Genomic DNA, 24,771 nt, shown 5'->3' with positions numbered 1-24,771 from the left:
AAAGTTCTTTTTATCCCTTCAGCTCAATGTTTTATGGTAAATTCAGCCTTTTCTCTGATGGCATTTCACCAGACATGGTTTAACTGTGATGATACTTTTTTGGAATAACTAGTTGCATGCAGATAATCACAGAAAGAGACTATTTTAGATGATTATAGCAATAAAATACTTGGCATTACAAAGAAAGGGGATCCAGAGGAGGTCAATGTTCGTGCATTAAATATAACATAACTTCTGTTTGAGTTTTGGCACATTTGTGAAGATTATTTTTATTGAAACATGAAAGTCCACTTTGGCTGTTATTGTAAAGCAGGGATCTCAGACTTGGTTTTGTCAAGACCACTGATGTTTCCCCTCTTCAACACACCTGAATTAAATTGACAGTTCATCGTGCAGAACTTCACAACAAGTGGTTTCATTTGAATCAAGTACGTTGGAGCAGGGAAACATCTGAAAGCTGCAAGACAGTGGCCCTCGAGCACCAGATTCCTGTTAAAAAGGCAAAACGGTTAAAAAATAAATACTTTCTTTTTCTTTCTTTTTAGATTTTGCAGCTTCAGTGGCCAGTTTTCAATATCTTTTTGAAAGATTATTACAAGTTACCAATTTCAATAAGTAATATTAATTGAATAGGTCAAATAGCTGCTTAACTTCTTTTTTATTCTTTAATTACCTTTTTTTTTAAGCTATTTCCACATTTCTCAAACATATAGAACATAGTAGAGGGAGGTTGAGGGTTAAAATAAGATCATAAAGCAAAAAAAAAAAAAGAAAAAGCAGACTTCAGAGAAAAGGGACAAAGCAGGTAAGGAAGGATAGAAAAGCAAATACTCTTTTCAGAAAATAGGACAGTTTAAAACACATATTAGTAAATAAAAAATCAGCCCGAGCCATAGTCTAAGTTCATGGGTCTCTTTTGCATAGATCCAAGCCTTGACATACAGGGTGTGTGTAAGTAGAAACACGTGAAACACAGAAATAGCTTTCATTCAAAATTTGATTGAACAGGTTAAATGATGGGAGTCTCTGCTGATTCTAGTAAATAGGATACATTTATTCTCTTCATAGGATATTATGTTCATCCTCTTTGTGTATCCGGGATGCAGTGTCTTGTCCAGATCTGGACCAGAGAGAAGGCATCTTAGTGAAATGTCCAGCGGGATTACGATTGTCATGACACTTAAATTTTAAAGTTGATATCAATACTAAGGAGGGTGCTTGGCACATTTTTTTTATACTTCAGAGAGGAAAAAAGAAACATTGTTTTCAATGATTAATTTTTTTTTATTAATCCAATTTAACTAAAAATCAACACAAAAATGAGATTACAGCCTAAGAAGTTCTGTAAAAAAATTAAAAGTCTATGTTAATGTTTTCAAATGAATGCATTATTTTTACCCTATGAAGCTGAACCTATTTAATTTGCTCAAAACCCTGGTGTTCACCATATTCTACTGGTCTCCTGCCCTCCGGCGAATATCAGAAAGCAAAAAATTACACAACAATCACTTTGACCTGTCACATGATCGTAAACTGTTAATCTATTTTCAGATTTTGTTAAAGGGACAACTAAGGACTTCAGATTTTTTTAAGGACGTTTCTCCCCAGTTGTTTATAGCTCAGGCTGAAAAGGGTTAAATATTTATTAGCGTGCAAACACACAACTCAGGGTCCAAACTGTGATCTTTTCAGATTTTCCACCAGAACTGTCCTCAGACTGCAGCACGAGCTGCGTTTGACCGTTCCCATGCAAAATGTGCATCTGTGACCATCAGTTTTCACCCGTTTGTAACAATTGTCTTTTGTAAGTTTGGAAACCAGCTCCAAGTTTTTTTTTTTTTTTTTTTTTTTAAACTGTATTTCACTGTTCTATCACAAGAGAACATGCGTCTGACATCAAAATATGTTTTCAAACAGTTGAAACTGAATATATTTGGTTAAAATAGGAACACACTCATGAAAGTAGCACAACGTTTTGGCCAAATATTGTATGTGTAGATGCAACCTCCACATCTGACAACTAAAGCCACTGCAGAAGTGCCAAAACGCTAAACTGAAGGCTTCAAAAATAGTCGCTCACAAGCTAGTGGTTCAAGTTATAGCGGCTGCATTGATGTCTTTACAGTCTGCACCATGAGTTATCATTGTAATTGATTCAGTGATGGCACATCGCATAGAGCCCCTGGAAAACAACAACAACAAAAAAGAAGAAACTGTTGAAGCTCTGTTCGAAGCTGGCATTCTCCAACTGAGACAGGGTTTATTGTTTGACTCCTAGTTTGATGTTCAAACTCTCAAATCTGAAGTAATTTTCTCTCCATCACCTAAAGATCTCTGGACTGTTTGTAGCCAGCAGTCTTATCTCCCGACACTGATCCTCCAACCCAGTGCTGCGAGCGGCACCAGCTGCATGACTCACCATCCTCTTTATATGATCTAGTCTGGAAATACAAGCATTGTGCTTCTAATCATCTTAATTTAGGAAATTAAATGGCAGTATAATGTTAAACAACAGTGTTGTTACAGTGAAAGTTTTGATTAAATTTGATGAGGGTGAGCAAACAGTTTGTCTTTCGAAAAAGTCCATTAAACAGGATTAATTTGGCCAATTGTCAGTTTATGTGATCTTGTAAACAGCTCAAAACAAACTGCTTAAGTCTTTTTGGCAGCGGTGGGGTTATTGTTGCATATAAAAAGTAAGCATTTCTGACTGAACCTTATTAATCACATAAGTGAAACAAAGATAAACATGCAGATAATGTAATTCATTTTGTTTAACCCCGCCACAACGTCAATTGAGATGTTGTTATTGTGTTGCCTCGACAAACACAAACCACATCACCTGCTTCCAGCATTACCATTCTGACCATTAGAACAGCAAAATAGCTTCCGGGCATGCACCGCTGTTCACAATGCTCTTTAAAATGTATGAAGTCAGTAATGCGACAAGTCAGGAAGATCATGATTAATCTCCACAACTTGTTTGTTCTTTTTTTTTCTCAATGCTTTTTCATCTAACCATTGAATTTATTCATCCTTTGTCATTCTGTTTTGTTAATGTGCAGCAACGGACCTCTCATATGAACATATCCACATTCTTAACAACGTCTTGCATATGCACACATCTCCTGTTAAATCGATCTTTTCTTTTTAAAATATCTTCAAAACTATTGGTAAATTGCATGTTTTTCTCTTCGCTTAAAGGTGGATGTAAGATTTTTCAATAAAAAAAAAAATAAAAAAAATAAAAAAATAACTACAATCATAATTAGATAGTTTTTTAAAACATGTAGGTTCCAGTCTGTCCATATTTGATGTGTTATTGAATTACAAGTTTAAGTAATGACAAAGACCCGTCTGAAATGTTTGCCTACCAGTAAAAAAAAAAGTGCTTTTTGTCATTTGTCATTAATTAAACTTGTAATTTAATAACGCGTCAAATATGGACAGACTGGAACCTACATGTTAAAAAAACTATCTATTTATGATTGTAGTTATTTTATTAGTTAATTTTTGTTTTTTAAATATTGAAAATCTTACATACTCCACCTTTAAGCTGTCGTTCAAACTGTTGCACAAGCCTGGGTTTTTAGCTTCTGTCATGCATATTTAAAACACGTGCTCTATGCGGATATATGTTTTTGGATTAGTTCCTTTGTGAAAATGCTAAAAAAAAAAAAAAAAAGAGCTATCTTTGTCAGTTTAAGCTGCAATGAGTTAGTGCAGTCCCACTGAACTGATAGATGGCTCAACCTGCTTGGATGGGAAAGCCTCTTGTCGTTGCTCAGCTCAGCATTACAAGACACTCTCTACTAACCTTAATCCTACTATCTTCCTGTCTCTTTCCCTGTCCTCTCAATTACTCTTTGACTCTGAATCCTTGCTTCTGTCCTTATCATTCCTCCTCTGATGCTTCTGTTTCTCCTATTTCACTTTAATGTTTATGTTTTTCTTTGTGTCTTTGTCTTGTCGGGAACTAATGAGTTCCTGCAATCCTGACTCTCAGCCTGTTGTACTTGCAGGGAAAGTGGGGTCTGCTTTTACAGCACATGGCCTTTAACCTTGGGCAGGTGAATTGGAGGAAGCAGGACGAGGAGTGATTTCACCTTGTTTACCTCATATCTCTGATGGCTGCATGTAGTTATCACCTTAAAATCGACCTGCTTTATTAGCCTCGTCTCTATTGTCTTCAGTTAGTGCTCTCAGCTGTTTCATCTGAAACTGCGTTAACGATTCTCTTTTCGACCACAGCTGCTAGGTTGCATTTAGGTGAGGGACGGGAGAAGGACTTTTGCTTTTGGTTTCATTTCAGCTAGTAATGAGGTTGACTTTGAAATCCTTAAGAAATAAAACATAAAGTACTAAATTAAAAGCACACCACACTTAATGAAAACTGTTTTCCAGTACATTGAGTGTTAATTTTGACCCCATAAACACCCATTAAAAGTTGTGAAATTAAGCAGACACAACAAACCCTGGTAGAAAAATTCCATAATCTATGGGCTGCATAGTTTTCAATGCAAAAATGGCTCTACAGCGCCACCTACAGTGAGAAAAAAAAATCCACAAATGAATTGCGTCCCGAACGTCTACTTGGGAGAGCGCAATTTGGCACGCATGTGGAACACACCAAGACAAGCAAAAAAGTTAATCAAATACCTGTTGCCATGACAACGGGATATCCGCCATCTTGGAGTTTATGCTAATTTTTTGCCCCATTTTTTCCCCCCCTCACACCCATTGTATTTAAATGAAGTACTGTGGTGGGATTCATGTGACTGACTCCAAACTTGGTAGGAAGCTTTTTTTGGGGATCAAACGATATTAAAATCTTTCAAATAGGACAAACCGTGTGAACATGAAAACCCAAGGAAAAGCGCCTTCTCGCCATTTAAACATGGTTTACTCAATGTCGCCATAGAAATACATGGGATCTGCAGCAAAACAGACAGTATTCGTATTTGTTAGGTCCTTAACACATTACACCCTGAATGTTGAGTTTCTGTGGGAAAGCATTAGGCTCGGACCCGATGTAAGCAAGTTGTAGCTTTAATTTAATGTCTTGCTGCTCAATGCACCTTCATGGTTCCACTGAAATAGGAAGCTAAAACATAATGCATCAATCTTAAAGCGGAAAAACTGATGACCCTCTCTGGTGATCAATGTTTCATAGCATGATTACATAATTCACTTTGATCTCATCCAAACTGCTGAATATTCATTAAGTATGCACCACTTGGACTTTAAAAATTTCCAGCAGGAATACTCTGCAGTGTGTTCCTGTGTCTTAAGGGTTGCTGCATTAAGAGTTACAGCAAGGTACACATTTAAATAGACATTCCTCATCTCCTGAGTGAAGGACAAGATTTGAATTAGTCTGATGATCACTATTAATAATAGTTCTTTGTCAGACTAATAAGTTATTCTGTGTAGACTCATAAAATGACTTTGTATGATGTATCTGACCTTTCTCCTGCAAATTATAGCTCTTTATTGAGTGAGACTGTTGTAAACTCACTATAATAGAGAAGTGAATGTGGGGCTTTTAGTATTTTTTTAAATTAGTCCTTGCTTGAAAGTCCTTTCTGGACGTTGATGTTGGATTGACTGGGAGTCTTTACAACTCAATACAGATTAAAGCCGATAAAATAATTTTCCTGTCATTATGATTTACTAAGTTAACAATGAAGGCAAGATAGGCAACATTTAAAGGAAGTTAGTTAAATTAACAGTGTTACCATAATATAATATAATATAATATAATATAATATAATATAATATAATATAATATAATATAATATAATATAATATGGGCTGCACGGTGGCGCAGTGGTTAGCACTGTGGCCTCACAGCAAGAAGGTCACTGGTTCAATCCTTGGCTGGTTTGGTCAGTGGCCTTTCTGTGTGGAGTTTGCATGTTCTCCCCGTGTATGCATGGGTTCTCTCTGGGTACTCCAGCTTCCTCCCACCATCCAAAGACATGCATGATAGGTTATTTGGTCACTCTAAATTGTCCCTAGGAGTGAGCATGAGTGTGGTTGTTCGTCTCTCTGTGTGTGGCCCTGCGATGGACTGGCGAGCTGTCCAGGGTGTACCCTGCCTGTCGCCCAAAGCCGGCTGGGATAGGCTCCAGCTTCCCCGCGACCCTGAATTGGAATAAGCGGTTTGGAAAATGAATGAATGAATAATATAATATAATATAAAAACAAAAGTCACTTGTCCCACCTCTAACTGTTTAAGTTAACAAACAAAAACAAAGTGGCAACACTGAACACCCATCTTGCATTCACCTTAATCCAGTAAAAATCAGTCTAATGTTGATGCTTTACTGTCTAATCAGTTCCGTTTAGCTTCTCACTTCATCTGATAATTTTCTCTTTGGGTTCATGGTAAGCATCCAAAACAACCAGTGTGTTGATATCCAGATGCTGGCATGTGACACAAAGTGCTGCTGCTTCCTGATGCTCCATGCTCAGTCACAAAGTGCGACTTTTTAGCTTTGGAATTCTGCAGGGCAATGACAACCCCAGGAATGTGTATAATGAATGTTTGTGTGCAACCACCAAAGCACAGAGTTTTAAAGTCAGAAACTTGTGTAGTATTGCTTTAAGCCCCCTCCGCAGTGAATCTGATTCCACCCTGGGCCTTTTTCTGCATGCTGTCCCTGTGCTCTCTCTTTTACTTCCCTCTTAAGAATGGCAGAGACTCTTGCACATCTATCCACTGTTTCTCTCTATTTTCTGGTCTGTAATCATGTTATGGAATTTTACCATTCTGAGACTTCGGCTACTAATAATCACTTTTGCATTGTGGTTTTAATCATTTATTTATTTTAGCAAACAAAAAAATCTCCAAAGCTGTACGATGACTTCTCATCACCTCAACATTGACATACCGGAACTAAAAAAACACTATACCAAAGTGGAATCAGGTGAATTTTGCTTCGTGTCATTTGCTTCGTGTACATGGGAGTTTTAATTCCTGTTTAATTCGGAATAAAAGTTCATTCTGCGTTAAACTGATGAAAAATGACCACGTAAACACCTAATTCCTAATGCAAATTTCTATTCGGAATTAAACTTAATTCTAACGTAAATGGCTGGTTTATTCGCATTTTAATTAAATGAAATAATTCCGAATAATAATAATAATAAATATATAATTTCGAACTATTTAATTTCGAACTATTTAATTCCTCTGTCATGTAAACCTTAATTCCGCTCCAAGGTAATCCCGGTCGTTCTGCGCATGTAGTTTTTACTGAAAAGATGAGAAGCATGGAGCAAACTTTGTTTATATCTGATATACATCATATGTCATGTGCAGCCTCTGTCCAATCAGAACCCTTCCCAACCCGCCGCTCAAAAAAGAAAAACCTTCATTCAGAATTATTATTTTCATGTAAACTCGTAGGAGAATATGTTAATTCCGAATTATTTAATTCTGAAATATTAACTCTGATTAAAAAACAAAAAAAACATCATGCAACCGTACCCAATGTGATTGTAATTGTTTTTAGGGAAACTTATACTTTTTAGCTTTTAGGAGATGTTGAGGTGCATAGTTCAAACCTAAAGATCTATTCAGATGCTATTCTGAATAGATCCCAATTTGATTCCCAATTTGATTCACTGATGCAACCACAGTTCCTCAAGCCTCATTGCTTTTTTGTTTTATTAGTACTATATGTCAGTGTTGTGCAGTACTCAGGTAGATAAACTGTGCAGCGGACTGAAAATCTGCCTCTCCTCCTTAGCCTGCCTCTCGCTCATGTTCAGTAGTTCATGCTATCCAGTTGAGGGTTTTGTTTGCGTCTAGAGTGGCCTGTCCTGCTGGCCCCAGACTTGCTTGTGAAAGCTAATTATGCGGGGCTATTTTCTGACCAGGGAGCATGTCAATATTACACAGCAGGAGAGCTCTCACTTGTATTGCAGTGCATTCTTATTCATGAGTGTTAATTCCATCAGTGGCCTCCTCGGCCAATAGTCTGTGTTGTCCCTCGCTGAAGTGTCATGCGCATGCAGCTGTCAAACATTGAGTCAATACCATAAAGCATTTGCAATAGCATTTTAAAATGTTTTGCCTACATATTCAAGAGAAAATATATATTTTTTGAGTGGCTTTGTGTTAAGTACAGCATGCAGTTTGTGTTTTGGTGACAGATGATCGTGGTCAGAACATTCATTGGAAAGAATTTAAAAACAGAGCTAAGCTAAAGACTACTCAGCTGGGTTGCAGAAGAGCATGCTGTAAATAATGACATTTAAATGGCCCCAAGCTTAAAAAATCCTCAAGTGAACGCTATGCAAAATGAATTATACCGTGTTATTTTTGCATCAGTTATTCCATCTTTATTTTTCTCCCTCAATTAAAGAATGGCATGTTGCTAAGCATAATTGCTGTGACTGTGCGACCTGTACAGTCACTAGATCCATGTCAGAAGTCAGCACGAATAATTCACATATACCGAATGAGGCAATTAACAAAGATTAAAAATACCCGGAAAAGCAAAACTCCCATAATGCCGATCTTTTCTATACATGTGGACCAGCATGAATGTTCTTTGCTTGCAAAAGTGTTAAACTAAGTTAACAGTTAGAAGTAAAAGTACTGCAGTGCAAAATTCTCAACATGTAACATTCACTCCCAGTGCTGCAAAAAAAATTTTTATTTGAATTTATTTTAGATGGAGGAAATTTACACTTCTGTCGCCTCACTCTGTGTAGCTGTAGGGTGCCCTGTCAGCAATTATTGTTGCTTCTCCGATCCGAGAGTGTTCTGACTGCTGTTTGCTGCAAGTAATAAGACACTGACTGATCAGTCAGAGGGTGAAAGGTGGGTGGTGGTAGCACAGATGCTGAGGCTCCTCACATGAATCTATGGCTTATTAGTGGGAATAGATTTGTGAAATATATCAGAAAGTAAAATGTAGATTTATTTAACTACATTGGAACTCAAAGTGTCTAATTACAGATAGAATATATGATCGATACTCACTTTCGCTCTTGTCGGAATCCAACACAGTAAAGAAGTCTCAGAGTAGCCACCAAGCCCCGGAAAGACCCCTAGTTTTATGTACTTGAAAAAATGACTCTTAAGAATTTAGATTGCAGATAACAAAAAAAAAAAAAAAAAAAAATTGTATTAATTTTCTCTAAAATAATTCCATTTTAAACTTAATATTCCAAGACTTTATCTTGATCTTTCTGGCACAAATCTCATCTCCTACTTCTTGATTGCACTGATGTGGTAACACCGTATCAGTATCTAATTTGAGGTGGTAGTTAGTGGTGGCCAAAAAAAAAAAAAAAAAAAAAATTAATAATGTGCAATTGTTTTTAAATAAATATGATTAACTACTTAAATCATTAACACCGCAATTAATATGTCCAACATCATGAATTAGGACAAATTAATCTGCCCATCAGAACTGATATCTACTTACATGTGGGGCACTTTAATGAGGAGCTTATGTGTGACCTATTCTTATCAGCTAATTCCCATCAACGGTAAGATCCTATTGTCAAGGGAACACACCTGAGCACTTGAATGGTTTAGATTTAATACTCGGTTTCAGTGTAATTATATTTCATTAGTTGACACCATTGGAGGGAACTCGGGCATTGTACTGTGATTGTAGTCTGTATCGGTGTCATGGGAGCAAAAAGGTTTACAGGATACACAGTGAATTAGAAAGGGAGGGAGTGAGCCTAGGATGGTTTTCATTGTTGGACAATGACAATGGGGGACGCAGCGGAGATAAAAGATGCTTCATCTGAATCACAGCTGCGTCCTCTTTTCCTGCTGATACCATCGCAACACAATCAGGATTCTGATGTCACCTTGAAAAGTTGATAGAATTCACTTTATGCCCCCCGTTGTGCCGTCATACAGCTGCTTACAAGTCTGTTCACTTGCATCCTGGAGATCTGACGGCGCTACAAGATCATCATATGAATTCGTCTTGATTCGATTTCATTTTCATGAAGCTATGGACTTTATATATTCGTTATCAAAGATAGATATTTGCATCTCTAATAAAAAACCAACCTAAAGGCTTGTCTTGTCCACCCTTATTCTGCTTCTAATAAAGTCATCTCAGGAGAGGGGCCTAAACCCAGAGCCCTTTCAAATGAAGCTGTAAAATAACTTCTTGATCAATGTTTGTGTATTTGATGAACAATTATACATTAATTTCAAATGAGAAGTTATTTTGCAGCAGTAGCCAAATATATTTTAAATGTAGTAAAGAAAAATACATGGACTACATGGATTTAAATTGCAAGCAGTAAAGTAATTACAATATTTGTCCTAAAAACAGAGACTGTTGTATATCGCTTTAGTTTGATTTAAAGGAATGTTGGAAAGTAACTTACTTAATGTCGTAACAGGTGTGGTGGTTATCATTGTCAGAACTGTTGTGACATAATTTAGGATGAATGAAGAATGAACGAGAGTCAGTCATTTTGAAAACAGAGTGAAATTACAGCTTTTTTTTAACCACCCACCTGAAAACATGTGCAATTGGGCTACTTTGTGCTTTCTGGTGAATGTGGTGTTCTTGTTTCTCTGCTGGGACACTGCAGAAATGTTTCCTCCATTTTCCCCTCATTCGATCTAAAAGGAGCTGGTCTTTTTGTGCGATTTATCAACAGTCCTGGACAAAAGCTGCACCGTGGAGGTTTGCTCTGTGGCATAAGAAGCCATGGCAACAGGCTAGAGTCTCAACTTGGGTCATTTTTCAGACAAGCACTGAAGGTAAAAGACTGAAGTGGACATCTACTTCCTTAATTTTACTTTGTGAGACAGGCATAGACAGGCATCAGCAATTTGGGAAACAGGTTACAATAGCACGTTTTAAGTTCAGAACAAGAAAGTGCAACCTGTCATATTCCTAAGTGTTTTTCAAAAAACCTTCTAATGACATTGACCACAAATACATATTAGAGTTAGAAACAGACTGAGAAGGTGCAGGCAGACAAGATGACACTGGACTGTTTTCCACCAGAGCAAGACTCCTCTCCTCCTTAGGGCTGTATCTCTGGAGATCACTTGGTATGGAGGAGAATTTAAAAGACAGCTAAATGTCTTACTTTCCCTTGACAAATTCACTGGGACAGTGATACTGCATGGGGTTAAACAAAAGGAACGCTTCATCACCAATAGGACTGAGTGAGAAATATATCATCCTTATTACTCCTCATTCCCTCAATTTTCACCTCCCTTGAAATCCAGCTCGGCCAAAACAAAAGCTGATCGGATCTGAAGTAGTAGCGCTGCATCTGTATGAATTAAGGAAGCAGAGAGAAGTTGGAATGATTTTGAAGCAAAACAAAAAGAAAAAAAAAAAGAACAAGGGAAAAAAAGCATTGCATGCACTCGAGTTATTGCAGATTCCTAATAAGGTCATGTTTACACTACGAGGCTGAGACAGTAAAACAGACAAGTTTTGTTGCATTCTGGCTTCTTGTTTAGGAGGAACAGAGTTTCGGTTGGATAAAACCACAAAGATTCGACTTCGGCTTCCGTAATAAATTTTTTTCAATGCAAGGTGAGTCCTGTCAATGTAAACTTGAATAGGAATCTTTCGGCGCCAATTACTTTTGTCATATCTTAACCTGCAAAAAGGACAATCCCAAAAACAACAGACCCCCATGTCGCTTGTTCTGCTGCCTCCTTTTAATTTATTTGGTCTGTTGAAGCAAAACCTGTTTCTGGTAGAACATTTATGCCATCAGCGAATGCTTAGAGGTTATATGTGTCAGCTAACTAGCACCTGGTGGGTTTTCCAGTTTTATGAGCCGCTTGCTAAGGTGTGTCATTGCAAAGTTTCAATGCCCACTAGAGGCCTGGCATGCACACTACATCCTTTATGCCCCTATTTACATTTCTCCTGCACAGAGGTCATTTTCATTCCTCTTTCTTTTTTTCAAATATGCAAAGAAATTTTTGATTTGGAAACATTCTGCTGTAGTATCGTTTTGTAAACACTACCTGGGAATTAAGCTTTTTTTTTTTTTTTTACCTAAATCACCATTGAGCCTTTTTGTTGTGCCTTTTGCACAACTTCTACATAGGATTTATGTATAGCATCATACAGCATCATACTTTACATGGAGACCGCCGAAAAGATGGTGGGCTCGCAAGTTGTACTCTTGGTTCATGCAAATCTGTACTCAAAGAATCATTCATTCGTTTTCTGTACCACTTAATCCAATTAAGAGTCGCGGGGGGAGCTGGAGCCTGTCCCAGCAATCATTGGGCAAATGGCAGGGCACACCCTGGACCAGTCCATCACAGGGTGTATTCAAAGAATGGAGCATCTCATTTTTTAGATTAAATATGTGTGCAAATGAAAAATAAAATAACCAAAGTCTAGAAATTATTGAATGAAGATAATTTGTTAACACATTTTTTTCTATTTCAACCCATTTAAGCGATCATATGTGTGGCTCTGAAAAGGTAGCTGTCAATGGATAATTCTGTTCACTTTCATTCTAACAGTTTACCTAAATGTGTCAAATATTCATAACTACTTTTAGGATAACAAAAAAAAGAAAAGAAAAAGAATAAGCTTGTCCACCTTGTACTGAATTAGGACCTTCATGCCCTCGTGGGTCGTCAGTAAATTACCTTCTAGACTAAAATTGTGCACGGTGACTGACAGTACCTAGGGCGTATCGACACGGAGAAGACAAGGGAGTGTAGGCAAGCCCAAGCTTTTAATCCCAACCATGCATCCCTCAGGCGAAATCCTTAAGACCCACAGTGATTTCCTGCATGCCAATGCAGCCTTGGACCCCAGCCGAGCTATTGACGCCTGACCCCTCTTGTATCGAACACCGAGGTTACTCATAACCCCTGCTCGTCTTTCATTATTGAGATGTGAATGAGGAAGGGCAGGGGGTGGTGCTCATCGATCCGTCAACACAGGAATATTTGATTGTTGCTTGGGCAGCTCTCCCAAGACACTCTTCTTCATTGAAACGTATGAATGTACTGTAGGAAAAGCTGGACATGAGCACAAGCAGTGAACATGCTGCTTTTAGGGAACCAGAAAGAGAACCCTGGAAAAACCTGCAAGGTCATACATACAAAGTCTTTTCTGATGCTTTACTTTGATTTTGAAAGAAAGGTATATTTATTGCTAAACCTTATGTCTTGTATAGATACAATTGTTTTGTTATTAGAGGTAGATATTTCTCCCTTTTGTCACAAGATGTAATTAGCAGCTAAACACCCTTCCAGAAGCTGAGCGCTGTGGGTGACCATTGTGAAGCAATGTGGTTTTAGGCTTTGAAGAAGGAAAGCGCTGGAAGCACCGACTGGCCTAAGTTGGACGTTGGAAGTTACCATGGTGACAGCGATTGGAAATGAAAAATCTGTGCTTAAAGGCAGGTTTTGGTGTGTTTTTCTGTGTGTGTGCATGAGAGAGTGCAAGGACAAAGATGGTGGTGGTGAGGGGTGCTATTCTTATTGATTTGTGTGAAGATTATAAATACAGTGAATAGTGTGTGATTCAATTTGGGTGTTGATGGATTTGTTTGATGCTTGATTTAGGAAAAAAAAAAATTCCACTAGTTTTTTTTTTTTTTGTTTTTTTTTAAGAGATTGAATAGGAGTTCAACGAAAGGATTAGAATCTTTCTCTTGTCGCTGTGTAGTGCATGCAGCCACATAAGCTTCCCAAAGCACTCTTTTGACTCAAAGCAGCAGTAGACGTCGCTCTTTGTGCATAGCAGACAATACTGGATGTCTTGAAAAGTCAGACCAGTGGCATTTCTGCCTCTCTGTTTTCATTCCCTATCCAACTCTCTGAAGGCCGACAAAGCAGAAGCATCAGTGGCTATCTGGTTGAAGAATCTCTTTCTTGCAGAGATGCTCTTAAGATGGGCTCAGAGTCTCAGTAGAGATGGCTCAAAACACCAACCCCGGTCAAGCTGTCACTGGATTATTTCAGAATATACTGTATATTAAACATATGCATATATATTAAACATTTTTTAGTGTCCACTCACCTTTGTACATATATGTTCAATGCAAAAAAACCCCCCAAAAACATAAAACCCTCATTGACGTTTGTCAGGAAAATTTCCTTAATATGTGACACATCAATGTCCTTGTGACATTCGCTGAAAAAAATGGAAAACTCACTTTTGCACATCTCCACCAGGAATAAGGCTTAGCCAAAAATGGTTCCACAGGCTGAAAGCCCCAGGGGCCCTCACTGGAAGATGAATCAAGCGTCACCAGGAAGATATGGAGCAGCATCATAGGTTGGCAAGAATAGAAAAATTCATCCAGGAAATCATAAATCATTAGACGGGCAGGCCCAAGTGAATAAGCCTCACACAGAAAACAAATCGATTTGTGAAGTTGCTGCACATTTCAATCCTCCCTTCTGCCTCTTTACAGGCACCTGGAGAGACACTGTGGGCGTTACGATTTACATACAGTATACATCACATAGCCAGGGATTAGCACTTCTTGTTTTTGACAGTGGGAGATATGTAAATCACACATTCAGCTCTGTTTGCAGTGTTTGTTTATTTTTAATGGAGGGGATGTATTAAATATTTTGAGTGAGTATGAGTGTCAACAGGAACAACTCATGCTTAATGGAGTAGGTGTAAAAGTACTTTTCCAATCAATTCCTATTCAGCAGATTTCCCATGTCTCTACAGCTTTTTTTATCACGACTTGTAACATTTTACTTGTTCATAATTTATCTTAGTTGAACCTGATGTGTCAGGTTATTTCCATAAAATCTGAAGCATCTAAAAAGAAAGCTTTGAAAGACGGAAGGCAATGAGAACTTAAAGAAATCATTCTCCCCTGGGAAACGATCAGGCAGTGCAGTATGTGGCATCTCATGAACCATTACGAATTGTATGTTAAGTTTTCAGGTTTTTATGGCAGAAATCCCTGTTGACTCCTTCAAATAACCACAGACTGGATTGACAGGCTTGCATTTTAATGAATCACAGCAATTGCACAGTATAAATCACACATGTTTGTATGACTGATGATGACACAGGTAACACAGAATCTTGTATTCCAACCTTAAGAGTGTAGATCACCTATATGGAAATGTTTTAAACTAATAAACATTCTTGGTGGAATTGATTCACTCACAACGTAAAACAAAGAAAATATAGTGCCAAAAAATAAAAACATTATTGATTGGGATTTCCTCTCTGGCTACTAGGCAGCTTTTGTTTATATATGAAAGACTTTTAAAACAACCCTGGCATTATTTAGAATCACTATCAAGTAACAAAACCATGTTCTTCTTTGCTCCTTGTGGGGTTCTCCTGATGTGTATCTCCTAGCAGATATCCAAGAAAAGGCATAGTATTGTTTTGCTGATTTCCTGTTTGCCCTTTTGACACAAATGCTGTCACTGATCTGAAAGACTTCTTGGTGTATTGCTGTCTTGAAAGCAGAGAAAAACTGCACATCTGAGTGCATATATGAAAATAACACAACAGCAGTGACAGAGGATTCATTATACAGACTCTATTGTCTTTGTAAGGATGGCTGTGCTGCATATTTATTGTGTGTTAAGAACACAATTAAACTGCAGCACTATGAACTCTTAATACTCATCCAAATTAATTATCATTCAAGGCCAAGCTTTCACAGTATCATTTAAAAAATACACTAGCAATATAAACTCTACCTGCACCCTGTTTCCATTAAAACAGTTTATTGGATTTGTTTGGATTACTACTTTTGTTGAATTTGAAAACATGGATTTCCTCCAGCACTCAACAGCAGGTGCCAGTTTTATGCTATTGTGGAAATTTGGTGTGTGCAGTGACATGGATGTCTCTACCGTGTGCAGAAACATGGATTGACCTTTTGGATGTACAGAAAAAAATGCATAATGTAATAGTTGCTGCAGCTCAAAAATGTGTAGATTTTTCTTCTTTTTACACAGGCATACTGGACAAGTTTGTGTACAGATGGATTACTTGTTCAAAGTATCACAAAGAAGAGCATTATTCAAAAAAATTTCATTAAGACTGGTGGTTTAGTTCTTGCGCCTGGAACCAACTACAGGCCTATGAATTATCAAACACTTTGTTTTCCCACAGTGAATTTTTATCTAAGTTTACTCTGTTTGTTTTGCTTGTTAGTTTTTTTATTTATTTTTTTGTTTAGCTTTGACTTTTAGCCATCTTTAGCTTTGACGGCTATCCTGCAATAGCTTTACCTGTTAGCTTGTTATAACTTTGCCTGTTAGCTTGCTAAAGCTTTACCTGTTAGCCTGCTATAGCTTTGCCTGTTAGCTTGTTATAACTTCTCTTGTTAGCCTGCTATAGCTTTGTCTGTTAGCTTGTTATAGCTTTGCCTGTTAGCTTGTTATAGCTTTGCCATTTAGCTGGTTATAGCTTTACCTGTTAGCTTGTTATAACTTTGTCTGTTAGCCTGCTATAGCTTTGCCTGTTAGCATGCTTTAACATTGCCTGTGTGCCTGCTATAACTTTGCCTATGAGTCTGCTATTGATTTGCCTGTTAGCCTGCTTTGGCTTTGATTTTTGGCTTGAAGTGAAGGGGTTTTAGTGCTGTAAGCATAAACTAATATTAAGGTCAACATTTTTTGTGGATGTCAAAAGATGTCTACTTCCTCTCATGGATTCACACATAGTAATCTGCTTGATTATTTAATATTTTGTGATGCACAATAGTGTAAATAAGATCAATCAATATGCCTTGTAGTTGAAATCTCAAATCATTCAAGTTTAAAAAAGAAAACAAACCAACCTGTCTCATTTTATTAATGGTGAAATTTGAAACCCTAAGCAAGTGCTTTTTTTTTTTTTTTTCCAGTTTCAAATTATATAAAAGTCATGACATCAGGTGAAGGATCCATTTGTTTATGCAAGCATAACAAAAATGTGTTTAGAAAATTTAACTTTGTTTTTTTTATTTTTTTTATTTTAGAAAGCTCAGCTTTTACTTCTTATTTTAGGCTAACTGACTATTTTAAAGTTAGAGACTTCACAAGATCCTGGATTGTTGAAATACTGAAGTGGTTTAGCTGATCATCTCACATCCAGCCACAGTTATTCGGCATCATTGGACTTGTTTTTCCCCTGCTTGTTCTTGCACTGGGATGCACTCAAGCTTATCTTTCAAATACAATATTAAGGGGGGGGGGAGTGGTTGTGATGTAAAATCTTCTGAAAGCTACTAATCTGCGTGAATGGCTCAGAGAGATTATGTTTGTCATGAGAAAAAAAAAAAAAGAACTTGACTTGCTCATATTTTAGAATTATGTAAGTGTCGCAAAAAGTAGTGATCGGTCTTGACCTTTTTTGACCATACCTAATAGAACTCACATTCCATTCTTAATAAAGTCTGATAAAGGTCATTTGTATAGCCAATGCACATAAGCACTTTACCTTTCCAATGCAGAATAGTCCGTTATTACTTTATTCAATTCTGCTTAGTTCCACATAGTTAATCCCATAAATAAGGAATAGGGCAGATGTGTTATCACAAACACAAACTTAATGCTTTTCTTTAGTTTTGGAGTGTGCCGCTAATGCCACCTTAGTTTTAATCATGCGTGACTCATCACATAGATCAGTTGAATTCGAAGGTGCACGCATGTGTTTGAGTAAAGATGTTTATGCGTGTTTGTTAAGCGCCATGTGAAGCTTAAGCACTTGAGAACAGCAAGCTCCTTCGGCGATGCACTTTAAATCTCTGCACCCACGCTTGGCTATTGTGTCTATGTTGTATACATTCATTTCCAATCTTTCTCTGCTGCTGCATAATCTGCGTTGAGCGGCTCCTTTGACGCTTTAGTAAACAAAGTCCGCAGCTTTAAAATAAAGATGGAATTTGTCATCTGGATTCAAGAGTGAATCCAGATTGTCTGTTGCGTTACATCTGCATCTCTTTAAGTGTTTTAATATGTACATTTACAATTTTGTATGACTTGTCAATAAAACCTGTGATTGTTAGAAGTAATTCCCTTCTAAAACACTATAAATCCTAACACCATTATTGGTCAACTGTTAGTTATTCATGAAATGGTCTATATTTTAACTTGATATTCAGGAAATTTATGTACATATAAATAAGAATAAAGGATAATTAAAAAGGAAGCAACAGCTATTTTTTTTTTTCTGGTTTAAGTGCACAGATAAAAAGCAAAAGCCAACATGTGATGAGAGTCAATTGCATTAAGGAGACATCTTAGTATTTTCAATAGCTCAAGTTTTTCTTTTCTTTTTTCAAACACACAAACATGCTAGCATTATAATCCCTCTACTTTAGCAGACTGAAGCAAATAAATGAAGCATTTCTTGTCACCCTTGCATGACATATTTTAGTATCACTTTGCTCACTCCTGTCAATATAAGTAAAGTGAAGGTTATCAGCCTCAGCCACTTACGACTATCCTGTTGGAGAAACTTGTTAATCTAGTAGGAAAACACAACATATGCAAAGGTAAACAATGAGGAAACACACAAAATAAAAGAATATGCTTAACATTGGGGCTACACATATAAGATTTGCCAGTGCAAAACTTTAACGTTCCAATCTCACCTCCTGTACCCTGTATTATTATTGCAAACTGTAGCAGACAACTAGTTGTCAGCTGTGTGTTTTACCCTCTTTTACTTTAACATGCTAGACTTTAACCTTCAATAACATATGGTATTCTTCTTAGCCTAAACTTGCACTGATGAATCACCTCCAGTTTCCCCTCGTCATACACACAGAAATTACTGACAGGTACTTTGTTTGGGTAACGTCTTTGGAAATGATGTATTATAGAGCTTAATCAGTTTGATTAACTTAAAGAGAAGGAAAATGTCACTGGAATTTAAAAAGATTTTGGTTAATAGTTTTTTTCCCCCTTAAAATGAATTTACTCTGTCTTTTTTGAGCGTTTGAGTTCATAGTGATAGGATTTTTTCTGCATTATAACTGCTGTAATTACTCTTTAAGTGGTATACCACAGAGCTTACAGAAGGACTCAATAAAATTAGTTTCACCTAATTCAGTCTCATGCATGGTTTGTTTGATAATCCTCAGCTTAGGGTGCACTAAATTATTACCTTTAAGCACTTTGTGGTATTGTTTTGCAAGTTAAAGCACATCACTTAAAGCGTATTGGTTACCATCCTTATGTAATGTTTTCTTAAGGTTGTCTTGGAAGGTTTGCAGCACTGCAAGATGGGCTAATTTTGAGAAAAAGGGAGCATGCAGCTGGGAAAGATAATGAATGAAGTCGACCGTGGGTGGCGAAGAACATCACTAAAGCGGAATGGGTCCCAACAGAGGGACAGGGATATTGACCCGTCCATCTTTTTTTTTTCTTTTTTCTTCTCCTCTGCCTCCCTTACTTACAAATACAACCTCTCTCGAGTGTGTGTACACAGCACACAGACACACATGGGAGAGCACACAGAAAACAAACACTACAAACATAATCTTTTTCTTGACACACAAAATGTTCTTTAAACAACTGTTCATCATTTTGTTGTCTTGAGACAAGCGCTGAAGCCAGGTGTTTGTTTCTAAGAAGCACCAGAGTTTGTACCCGCTGACAGGGATGATTCATTTATTTATTTAAACAGATATACTGTATATGAACTGTGGAAGCACTTGGAAATGTCCCCCAAGATGGAGAAAAAGCTGGCTTAATCATCCCCGTGCTTATTTGACTTACTTCAGGCAAAATTCTTTGATATGGATTTTATGGAAAATTGCTCATAGCATTTTGGCATCCAAGAAGCAGAATCAGCAAAACATATTTACCCCCTTCTGGACTTTGAAAAGCTTGCAAACCTTTCTCTCTTTCCACTTGCTTGGCATTTCCTTCCTGATATAAATCGCTTCAGTTCTGAGAGGCAACAGTGGTGCAATCCTCCATTATTACACCACTGCGTGGACAAATCCTCGCAGCCCCGGCAGCAGTCTCACTGCGCCTGTCTGCTACATTCCCATCCTTTCATTCATTAATTTATTCATCCATTCATCCATCCGCTCTACGATTCATTTTTCTTCTCATTGTTTGTCTTGTGTTGGCGGTCAATAGATCGAGGGGGACTTGACCCTTTACTGTCATCGGAGGCAGCGGGGGAATCAGCTAGCGATTACAGTGATTACAGTTTGTGCTTACATAGGACTCCTGTGCTTTATGCCACATCTCCTCTCGTCAGCTGGCAGTCTGACTTCTAATCCAGTCAGAACAAGCAGCAGACAAAAAGAGCAGAGGGGGAAATGCTACATGTGAAAAAAAGTGAAGAAAAGAAAGCATGGGGTCAAAAAAATGGCCTCTGTATTTGTAATCTTTTCCGATAGATGATTGTATCACATGATCATGTAATCTTTAATCACTTGCTTTCATTATGTGTCAAATAGAGAACAAATATAACTTAATGCCATACAAGAATCCTTTAATTTTTCATTTGCCTGTGATATGTTACAGGAGGATGCCTGCAGCAACTTCTACCCACCTGCTCTTTTCTTCTTCGTATGCAGCATGCATATGTAGGCCACATTTGATAAATATTTGAATGCATCACTCATACGCAATCCATTTCCCTCTCAACCTTCTAGTTCAAAGTGTCTGATGAAATCCTTTAACCCTCTAAATGATATTGGGGATTCATTGCTGCAGATGGTGTGAGAGAGTATATTAGTATAGATGCCTTCAGGACATAATAGGAAACCAGTCAGGGGGTTTCTTGGTGTGTGTGTGTGTGTGTGTATGCAAACATTAAAAAAATGCACAGGGATGTTTGGACATGGATCAAGTTAGGTTGAGATTAAGTTTGCTATCTATTTTAAATAAATACTCTGGTGTTTAATCCCTCAAAAGACATTTGTGTAATACTCTGTATGATGATCACCACCATCCAGCCTGGATTGGTGGTGATTGTGTAACTTCTCCAGCTGGATTGGCACATGTAGAAGAGGTTCATGCTTATTAACAAAAATGAACCAAAAAACACCATTGCAGTCCAGTCAAGCGGCAACCTGCGGCGGTAAAAATGAAGCCTATGCGGAAGTGCATTTCCCCTCTCATCCACTAGGGGCTAGCTCCAAAACAGAGCAAATCCCCATTGACAAGTTAAAAAGGCCACCTTTGCGGCAGAAATGAACATGTTTACAGCCTGGTTCAAAAATCCATTTTTGATTTAATAGGTCAAGTTTACCTTCATGACAACTGTGGGGGGAGTAGATTTCTTTCTAATTCGCCCGTTTTTATGTAATTTAATCTCAAAGTTCAGCATATTTAGGGGCGTGTCCTTTTGATTGACAGGTACCAATCACCGGCTTCAAGTAAGAAGAACGTAGAATAACCGCGGTTTTTAGCCGGTTAACATCATGACTTCGCTTTAGCCCGCTTACCTCCGTTAGCTGGTTAGCTCCCGTTATCTCGGGGTTAGCTCGGTTAGCTTTTAGCTTCAGAAAGCTCAGAGTTTGCTCGATGTCAATCATCCACCATGACACTCACAGTCCCCCTCTCAGCTCCACCTCGTCTCGTCTTCATGCCGCTTATCCGGGGTTGGGTCGCGGGGGCAGCAGCCTAAGCAGGGAAGCCCAGCTCCACCTCTTTGCCCATATTTTTATTTTTCGGATGAGACGACGCTCCCCAAGATGGCGATGGTAGGAACCGCCCACCAAGGTTCAATTCAGCTCTTCAGAAACCTATCCATCTTTCTGTATACAGTCTATGAGTCCAGTACATGCAAATGTTTACATCTCTATTCCAAACTCCCACTGGCTCCATCTCCTCTGTCCATGCCACCCATAGTTCAACATAACATCAAATTTTAACCTGTTTTTTCCCTTCCTGATTACACACCAACCAGCTCTAAATAAAGTAAATCCTGAAATGTACGTGAAGAAGAGGCTGCAGAGAAGAGTGGGCTGTCTTGATAATTATTTCTTGGTTTCATCGGCTTGGCCCCTTATTTATTTGACTGGCATTTACTGCCTACGAATTAACTCTTCATGGGCAGGGACCGCGCTGCAGACAGCTGATTGGACTGAGCGAGAGAGACGAATGATGAAGGTGGGTTTGTGAACCCATAAAGCTTACATGGGAGAAGTTGGCAGACCATATCTATTACTGGGCTGGCTTGAAATGAGATGGGTCCCTTTTTTGCTTGTCCCTCACTGCTTCAATTGATTACTCGGCAGCCAATCAATGTTAATTAAGGTGTAGAGAATCCTTTAATTGTGGCGTATGAATCATTGTGTCCGACCCTGTTTTGACCTTCGCAAGACTTAGACTGTGAACAGTCTTGCTGGGGTATAAATATCTTCTATATATTGCAATAAAATTGTTGTTTGTGAATGGGTAAAGATTTGGTGAGCTGTGATCCTGCTTGCTGCAGAAGGTCCCACTTAAACCAGGTGCATTATTGGGGGCTAAACCAGAAGATGAACCAACTACCACGTACTGTTTTTCATTTTGCAAACAAATGCAGAGCCCCGACAGATCAATACCTGTCAAAACGTTTAAAAGTTAATGTTGTGAGATAAGTGTTGCTATAATATGAGGCGAGTTGTGCATATGAAGTAGGGCTTTGATTGATGACTGCCAAAAACAAAATGGCACATGATAACACCACAGGCACCGTAATTGTGTTTTTTAATGAAGACCTACATTTCACGTTGGAGCTGATTTCGCACTCAGTTGATTGTGTCCACCCCCACCTCCTCTTCACAACCACCACAACCATCCATCATGCAGTAATAATAATGCAACCTGTGCATAGTCTGGCGTTAGTCTCATGACTTCCAGCAAAGAAAGACAAATTTGTTCATACCAGCGCCTCATGAACCTTAAAAAGAGGGGAATTACGTAACTTTAGACATGCTACAAAACCCTATTCTACTGTTTTGGTTCATAAATTTAATCAACCTTTCTCTAAACAGCATGTAGATTATTTGGAATTTCTGCTTCATGGTAAAACATGCAGATCTGAATGATAAGTGGATGAAGCAGGGTTGCACAATACTAAGAAACTATTTGATACACATGACCATGGGACTAAGTATTGACACCCATTTTAGGTACCTACTTGGGGAAACACCAAAATTTAACACATCCGATTAAAATAAAAACCCTTTAATTTCAAGATGTTGTTCATTTTAGTATACAGTTTAAAAATAATAGAATATAATAATCTGATCTCAGCATCACACCATCACCACACAAAAATGCGTAATAAGATCAGAGATGATTTAATATCTAATTTAAAAAAAAAAAAGTGGTTGAAAATCTTTTAGTCTCATTCCTAAACTATCATATTTGTAAATATTAGATGTGGTTTACTTCTATTAGTCTGTCTTTGGAATTCAATGATAAAACCAAACCAAAACAAATTATGTCATCATGTTCCAATTGTATGAAATGCCCTACTACCATAAATGTAGCACTTAAATGAAGAGAATATAAAATGAAAGCACTTAAAAAATAAAAAGGTAGCGAAAGAAATCCAAGCAATCCAGGTACTTCTCAAGAATAAAAGGGGACAGGTGACTGTGGGACTGGTTATGAAATGTGTTGAAACAGGGAAACGAGGGAATAAGCAAAACCGACCCAGGTACATTACCATAGTTGGCTACACAACAATCTGGTTCTCTCTAGGAGAAAGCCCCATCCTGAAGTTGCAGCTGTAAACTGTGCTGGGAGAACTTAAAAAACCTGAGAAACTCAAGTTATAAAACTAGACAGGATTGGAACTTTGCTCAGTTCTCTGAAGTTGTTCCCATTATGGCTTCTTGACATGCAATTTAACCATTAGATCATGGACCTTGGAGGACATTATAAAGCATGATGAACTAGATAAATTAGGTCATTTAACATAAAAACTGTGGCAAAACAAACAAAAAAGGAAGGAACGAAATCCAGACTTTTAATGTTTACAGAAAGTTCTGTGAGGAGAACAATTAACCTGATCTATTGGATACTTTCAGTCCTGACATGTAAGGCAAAGTCAATATTTATAGAATATTTAAGAAATATTTCCATCTCTTAAATAATACATAATGCCTAATTTTAGATATTTAAATTTACAACTTGAATTTAGACAACCCCCTCTGGCTGTTTAACTCAAATGCCTAAGCTAAGTCAAAGCACATATTAAAATATTAAATACTGCTAAAAAAAACCAAACAAAAAAAAAAACCAGCAAGATAACTGTTATTACAACACCCCAAAAACATTTTAAACAAGGTGTTTGAACGTACCCAAAGAAATGTGGGACATTCACTTCCTGTAGCAAATTTTCACTTAACCACTAAATGCCGAATCATTGCAAAAATAAGCATCAAGGTTTCTGTTTTCTTTGGTATTAGACAGATAAGAAAAACAAACAAACACAAACCTAAACATTATCTTAGTGTGACTTTTTTTTTCTATCTGCATGACAAAAAAGAAAAAAAGACTTGATAATCTGAGAGCAAAGAAGGAACCGATTAGCATCAAAGTTTATAGCCAGCAGCAAATTTTTGGCGCAAAAAAAGTACTTCATAACCTGGTGAGCTTGAAATGATCATAAGAGCAGTTACTTTGAAGCTATGACAGCAACTATTTTATCTAATGCTAGTTTTAGGTACTCATGTTTGCAGTGTGACAAGATTTTTTCCCTAACATCAAAATTACACAAAACCTGTCCCTTTTTTTTTCAAATCATAAAAACTGGAGAATTTGTTACATTAACACCACTGCTTTGCATTTCTCATTCCATTCTTGTCTTCTTATCCTTATCTGTTCTCGTCCTC

General features: G+C 37.6%; 1 protein-coding gene across 1 annotated transcript in view; it reads left to right on the top strand.

The window, feature by feature from the left end:
* Window positions 1–24,771, top strand: part of LOC306769484 (adhesion G protein-coupled receptor L3) — a gene marked incomplete at its 3' end in the record, with an annotated part of 146,393 nt that overhangs the window by 9,675 nt on the left and 111,947 nt on the right. The gene's annotated exons all lie outside the window — the stretch shown is intronic.

This window comes from Telmatherina bonti (genome assembly GCF_933228915.1).
Source record: "Telmatherina bonti genome assembly, chromosome: 18".
Lineage (NCBI taxonomy): Eukaryota > Metazoa > Chordata > Actinopteri > Atheriniformes > Telmatherinidae > Telmatherina > Telmatherina bonti.
Note: the sequence above shows the minus strand (reverse complement) of the source record. Positions and strands in the feature narration are given on the sequence as shown.